Source organism: Cyprinodon tularosa, unplaced genomic scaffold (assembly GCF_016077235.1).
Source record: "Cyprinodon tularosa strain WSP-4 unplaced genomic scaffold, ASM1607723v1 ctg289, whole genome shotgun sequence".
NCBI lineage: Eukaryota > Metazoa > Chordata > Actinopteri > Cyprinodontiformes > Cyprinodontidae > Cyprinodon > Cyprinodon tularosa.
In genome coordinates this window covers 1,550,771-1,557,474 of record NW_024038995.1, presented here as the reverse complement: position 1 = coordinate 1,557,474, position 6,704 = coordinate 1,550,771, and positions in this window count along the sequence as shown.

Sequence of the window (6,704 nt, the reverse complement as noted above, 5' to 3'; positions counted from 1 at the left end):
TGACCATTTAGTGTTACAAAACAAGTTAATTATATAAAACTTAAAGCCTTCGCTTTTTTTCGCCGCTGAACCCATCTTCTTTTGACCGAAACGCGTAATTTACATCAGGTAGCGGGGATATGCAAATTATTTTTGCATGAAAAAAGATTTTTTTTCACTAACATTAATTTCTTAAGTACTAACTCTATCTCATTTTTATTTATGTATGTATTTATTTATTTTATTTTTTTAGCGAACCTGACTTATTTCGCAAAACTCGGATGGTCATTTTCGATGACTGGAATTTGTATGATTATTTCATACCTATTTGAAAAGGATTAACACAGACTTGGGATAAAACATAAAAATAAAAAATTATAGAAAAATAAATTAGGTAGTTTCATGCACTTGTTGATGTTGTGTTTTCTAAATAAAGTAATGCTGACCCCTAGTGTCTGTAGAGGGTATTACAGCAACACTAAGTACTGCGTATGACTGCACTGTGCGTCATGTACTAAAACCTGTAACAAGACTCAATCTGTTCTACTTATGTTTTTGTACGTGTGTAAATATTTATTAATACATCTTAACTCTTCCAGCTAGATACTTGCTTCCATTTTCAGAAATTATCTTCATTACAGACATGATTTATCTTAAACTGTAGACAAATGTTAACTAAGGCCACATTAACATCTAATTGTGAGCTTAACTGGGCCTTGAAACCTGAAAAAAAAAAGTTACTAGAGTGAATGAAGTACAGTTTTAATTAGAAATACCAAAAAGAATGTGTAGATTTTTATCCTAGTCTTTGGACATCATGACCCGTGTGTCCCCATTGTAATCTAAAAGTACTTTAATCTGCTGTGTTCTTGGTAAAATTCTTTATTTAGATCTGACTCTGGCTGTCCCAGAGTCACCATCTGTCCCCCTGTGCATGCCACCAGAGACAGTGCAGTTCAAACACTGCCCCTGCTGTTATCAAAGAGCACCATCTTGCTGAGCCAAGCTTCTGCTAATACATAATAGTCTTCGAATATCAAGATTTTTCATTTGGTAAGAAAAAAGCTAAAAAAGTACAAAGCGGTTTCTGGTGTGTCTTTTGCCTAAAGAAAGAACTTAACAAAAACCCTTTAAAGCTCTTAATGTCAAGAACAAATTATACAGTTGGAGGACAGAGGAACCAGATGGCCAAGCACCGGCAGCAGAAGGGGAACCCTCGGGTGGCACAAAGACCCAACTGCAGGGAGTCATACCAGGTCTGTGCCAGACAGCTCTTTAGCACAAAATTAGCCTGGTATGAAAGCTGAACACAATTACACGCTGTTAATACCATCAAGGAGATGTTCAGGCATCTGCTGTGCCCTTTTCCTGCCTGATTATCACAATCAGAATTTCCACAATCAAACAGAAGGATCTCTAATGATTCTTTATATAACATTAACAAAGATATAATTAGGTAAAACATATATTTTCATAATTTTTCATACATACACTAATTAAAAAAGTAACCGCCTTTATACCAAAATGCCTTCGAATGGTAAAGAAACAAATATGTATAAAAACTTAATTTAACCTTCTGTTTTCCAGTTCCAGTTGAAGATACAGACAAGTTTATGTTGGAGGTTTTTGTTTTGTAGGAACTAATATCTTTGGCGATACAGGCGTAGGATTGTCCTGCAGCTTCGTCCATCTCAGTCATTGTTTTTTGGGTGTTTTCTTCACCTGCATTACTAAATCAGAGGGCCCAGTGCCGCCTGTGTGCGGCAGCCTGGCTTCTGTCAGTGTGCCCCAGTGCAGTTTTGGCTGCATACTTGATTGCCCCCATAAGTGTTTGAATGTGTGGGTGAAAGTACACTTTGGAGTCGCCTGACTTGGAAAGGTTCTATATGCTCACTACAGGCCATTTGCTGTTTCCTGAATTAGAATAAGGCAAAAATGTATCTAGTCAGCCAATGATGGTACCGGCTGTCCTACATAGAACGATTAGAGAGGTCTGTTATGTTCATCATAAGTGCACTTCAACTCTGGGAGACAAAATGAGAATAGGGATCCAGAAAAATCACACTGCAGGATTTTTTAAGAAAGTATTTTTTTTTTTTATTATGGTGGAAAATAAATGTTAATAAAAGTCTGTTCCTCACAGACCTGTAACTTTAATGGTCCTGCTTGAACTGGTTATCTGTATAACAGACACCTGTCCACAGACTCAATCATTTAGACTCCAAACTCAACCGTGACCAAGACCAAAGAGCTGTAAGGAAGGACATGCAGCATAAATCTCTGTCTGTTGTCAAGTTGAAATGACTTACTGTGGTGACACCTTTATCAAGTGGTAGCTAGAAGGACTCTCTCTCTCTATCTATCTCTCTCTTTTTGGAGACAGAAAGAAAAATTTGAGAAAATTGGATTTATTCAAATCATTCATGCTTAATTTTTAGTTGATTAGTACTTATTGTGATGTAGATAAACTGAGTATTGCCTGTATTTTAGACTAAAGATGTAATTAAAAAATGTGCAAACCTGAATGTAGAGTAAGTATGAAAGCGACAGCAATATCTATCTAGATATTTAGAAATAGCAACCAGAACACACCTTCTCAGCCATTTGTAAGTTTTCCTGTAGACCAGTGTTTCCCAACCTTTTTTGACATGTGTACCACTTTGGATATTTTGTCTTACCATGAGTACCCCCCTAAGTCAAAAGTGTTGATGATCGCCCAAAAATATTTTACTTTCCATCTCAAATAAAGAAAAAAAAGTATGTTGCCTGGAAGTTAGTAAGGAATAAAAAAAAATAGTTTTCTATTATAAAGCTGTATTTATAAAACTGGAGCTCCTCTTAGTAACTCTCCTATCACATTAGCTTAATGAATCGGGGACTTTTATCATCAAAATAAGTGGTCTTCTTAATTGTCAATCACTCTGGTGATATGTTTACTGAAGGCTGTCCTACCTGCTCGTCCTGTTACCTATCTTTTTCTTTTTCCTTTGTTTTCATCAAGACACCTGAGCTCGCTTTGATGAGCTCCGATAGCTCATAGCTTTTTATTTGGGTCCTCACAAAGCAAAACCGATTGTAGCGCTATTTTATTTTACTACCTGAAATAAAATATTTTCATGTACCCCTTACAATGTACGCTGCTGTAGACTCCTTTTATTCAGGCCCTATTGAAAAATTCACAGGTTTGTTTTTTAATGCATAAAAGATCAGATATCACCATCTAACCAGACCATCTGCCTTCATATATACAGTCAGATCTCTGAAGTCATGTATTGATTGATGCTTCTTCCAGCTGATAGAACCTTTATCAATAACTGACTGTTATTTGTAGAAAATATCCATCCCTTCAAATTAGAGATGCACGATATATATCGGTCACCTAAACTATAGGGGCGATTTGGGCTTATTTTCTATCGGCCCGATAGCCATATTTTACCGATAAAAATAGCCGATAATTTAATAAAAACGCGGAAACTGCGTTCAAGAGTAACGACTTTTATTTTGACGACACAAGCCATGACGCGAAGTGGCACGTCACATCCAATGCATGCAGTCAGAGAGTGGGGAAATAGACAAACATGCCTTCACCAGTATGGTCGTTCTTCACAGTGGCAGAAAATGACAATGCTTTCGCTATATGCAACGCCTGTTCATTGCGGATTCCGAGAGGAGGAAAAAAGTCGTCAAGCTTTAACACAAGTAATCTTATATCTCATCTGAAAAGTCGGCACCGCGGCGAAGAGGTATTAAAAGAGTATGAGGCAGCGGCTGCAGCAGCTAGCACAAGCAGTGAAACCAATGCGGTAACTAAAGGAAGAAAATCCGATGTTACCATTCTGCAGTCTTTTGAAAAAAGTAGACCCTTTGCGAGAGACAGTAAAAAGACCGAAGCCATTAACGGCAAAGTAATAGAGTTGATTGCACTCGGCGACCAGCCTTTCTCCGTGGTCGAAGAGCCATCTTTTCGTAGCCTGTTGGCACACTTGGAGCCACACTACACTCTTCCAAGCCGCCGCTTTTTCTCAGACGTGTCCCTCCCTGCACTTTATGATGTTGTTGCCACACACATCCACAGCCTAATCGACCAGAACGGACTACACATAAGTTTCACAACAGAGTTTTGAAGAATTTAAGCATTTTATTTTTGAAACAGACTTAAATATTTACGTCCCTAAGGGATGTACGTTTTGTTAAAATTAAGAGGCACATTTTATGCTTATTGTTGTTAGAACTTTTGCTATATGTTTTATGATGGCATATGACCACATGTAATGACATGAAACAGTGACAAGATTGGGGAGTGGTTAGCAAAGGACATGTTGAGAAGAGGAAATCATTTAAGTTTAAGTTGTAAGCATTTTTTTTATCTAAATGACTGAGTTTTGTTTTAATGCAGTCAAGCATTAATGGTTTTCAGAATGCACTTTACTTTATTACATACCTCCATAAGAGATGCACTTTTTTTGTTAAATTAAGATGCATGTTTGATGCATATCTGTGTCTTGCTACATGTTTTATAGCAGATTACCTTATTTTTTTGGTAAAATGAAAAGAAATAAACATTTGCAGTGTCACAAAGTTGTTGTTTTTTGTTATAGATAGGTCAAATCAGCTAATTCATCAGTTATCTATACTGCACAAAGTAGATTAGATCAATATATTATGTTAATGTTGTTTTTTAATAAGAAAATTAAATTAAAGTTTAACATATCGGTATCAGTATCGGTATCGGCCCTGAGAAGCAGGAAATTATCGGTATCGGTTGAAATTTTTAATATCGTGCATCACTACTTCAAATCAAGGTAACCAACCTAATAACATTCATAGTTTATCCCAAAAACTGTCTTTTTTTATAGGCTTAAAGTTTAGGAATAGTCCTGTGCTTATATGGTTTTGTCTTTTACCTATCTATTTCAGATTATTTCTTAAAGAATGATGTTCTGTTTGCTTATTTGTTGTAGGGATGTTTTTATGTGAAGTTTATCACTAAATTGCACTGAACCGGAATATAAATTTATAGATTTCAAAAATATTATTTAAAGATGAAATAAAGTTGAATAAAGCCGTCTTTTTAAAATAAAATGGGTCCATACTTTAATAAACTAAGGTTATTTTTATTAATCAGCCGCAGAAATGCATTAACCTAGAAAAACAACTGTCTCCAGTCAACCACTAGATGTCGCCATTGATCAAGAAGGATAATGACGATGTGTCTGCGTCATATCTCATTTTCCTCATGGTAATGTACATGCAGGTTAAGTTTACATTCCCTTTTTTCTGTATTAGAACTTTAGTTTTTATTATCAAATTAAAAATATTGCTCTAAATGGTATCCCATATTTAAAATTCATTTAAAATTATTCTTATTTGTTTTATTTCTAAGAATTTCAATATGTGGCTAATATTGCTTTGCCTTTAATTAATTTGTCTTTCATTTTAAAACTACTTCTTTAATTAAACGTTATTTTATGTCTAAAGAAATTTGGAAAAAAAATTAAAAATAAGAAAAATATTTTTGTTTCAGTTCAATTTAAAACATGTCGCTATATTTACATAATTCATATTTAAACCTTATTTGCTTTTTATTGCGATCTTAAAAAGTGAAAATCTGTTAATAAATTTACTTCTAGAAATTTTATTCATGTATATTTTTACATTGTAGATTTTATTTATTAATTTTATTTATTTTTTTCTTAACCTTATATGCAGTGTTGTTTATTTTTTAACTTACCCGGTAGGTTTTCTTTATATAGCTCTAATTTAATTTACATTTTTACCTATTTTAATTTCATGTAAAAATGCTCTAAATAAAATGATTTATTTTAATTCTTTTATTGGGTTACTCATGATGTATTATTTGAAACACCCTGTTTTGTTACATGTTGCAATTTAAAATAAATCCATGTTATTCTATTATAACTTTTTGGACCCATGGATGGATTCTTCAAAACTGTGGGTTAGCCTCAGTTTTGCGTTATACAAACACACGTGTCTAAGTGCAGTTTTTACTCACATATGTTTCTTTTTGTTTTTGCTGCAGCTATTTGAAATCATTTGTCTCAGTTTTTCTTAAGTTCGCCTGAAGTATTCAGAAAATGTCAGAAAGATTTGTACCTGAACTTTCTGCAAATGTTGGTACGTCAGGGTCTGTTGGTGGTTTGATCGAGTTAACTTGGCCAAATATGGCATCAAAGCACAAAGGACAAATAAATATGACAAGATGCCGGCAGGATTTAACCTTTTCTCCTTTTTTCAAAGCACCTTAAAAAAACATCTAACCAAACTTCCACAGTTTTATCTTTAGTTTTTCTATCCTGTAAAGAAGAAATGCATTTCCACCAATCATAAGTAAATGTTTTTGTATCTTTTATTTTTGTATCAGTCTCCATGTGGTCTAATTGTACATTTTCTCAGCTGCCTTTCACAAATATCCCAATAAACAGTCAGTTATATTCTCCACATGCGAGACTATTAAAATGGTTTGTGACGACTGCTGAGGACGGACTCGTCAATCTGCTCCAGCTGTTAGGGGCTAAAATATCCTCCCAGCTGTGCTGGCATCAGATGATGGAGAAGTTCTGTTTCAACTGTGCCCATTTAAGGCCACAAAAACACACGCTTTCCATGATTCCGAAAAAATAGTGACTACTTTCTATTTAGTTTCCTCACTGAATGCCATGAAACAGCCTTTCTTTGGCACAGAGGGCTCTGGAACCCACAAAATT